We start from the raw sequence: 828 nt of genomic DNA on the forward strand, positions 1-828 counted from the left end.
TGAGCTGTCAACTTTGTGATGGCATCAACCTCTAACACACCAGCTACCTTCTTTGATTGACTCCTTTCAGTTGGCCACTGCTGATTGTTTAGAGCCATCTCCTCCAATAGATCATAAGCCTCATTAGCACTCTTTCTCATAAAGGCTCCACCAGCTGCTGCATCTATTAGAGTTCTAGGGTTTCCTACCAACCCATTGTAGAAGTTGTGGACCAGCATCCACTTCTCTATACCATGATGAGGGCACTTTCTGATCAGATCTTTAAACCTCTCCCAAGCCTCATGGAGAGATTCATTATCTTGTTGGCAGAAGTTGTTAATTTCTCCTCTCAGCTTTGCAGACTTGGCTGGAGGAAAGAATTTTGACAAGAATTTTGTTGCCAGATCATTCCAGGTGGCAATAGAGTTGGGTGGCAAGGAGTTTAGCCAACTCTTGGCTCGTTCTCTAAGAGAGAATGGGAACAGTCTCAGTCGAATAGCATCATCACTAACTCCATTAACTTTAAAAGTTTCACAAAGTTCCATGAAGTTAGAGAGATGCAGGTTAGGATCTTCAGAAGGGAGGCCACCAAACTGGGCGAAGGCGCACCATTTGAAGTATGGCAGGTTTGATCTCAAAGTTGTTCGCATCCACTGCCGGTGGCCTGATACATGACTGCACTCCCGTCAGAGTAGGGAGAATATAATCTCTCAAGCTGCGGCCATTAGCTTGATCTTCCACGGCGCCACCATTATTACCGTTATTACCTCCGTTGTTTGCAGCATTAGCATTCACATTAGCAGCCATGATTTCAGAAGTTTCAGCAGTTGCAGAAACTCCTTCTTGCCT

General features: G+C 45.0%; 1 non-coding gene across 1 annotated transcript; it reads left to right on the top strand.

Annotated features, from left to right (window-relative positions):
* The first annotated feature begins 228 nt into the window (after nt 1-228).
* LOC133036352 (small nucleolar RNA R71) lies at nt 229-335 on the top strand. The gene has a single exon (XR_009687009.1). It is a non-coding gene; the product is annotated as a small nucleolar RNA R71 (small nucleolar RNA).
* The last annotated feature ends 493 nt before the right edge of the window (nt 336-828 follow it).

This window comes from Cannabis sativa, chromosome 3, assembly GCF_029168945.1.
Source record: "Cannabis sativa cultivar Pink pepper isolate KNU-18-1 chromosome 3, ASM2916894v1, whole genome shotgun sequence".
NCBI lineage: Eukaryota > Viridiplantae > Streptophyta > Magnoliopsida > Rosales > Cannabaceae > Cannabis > Cannabis sativa.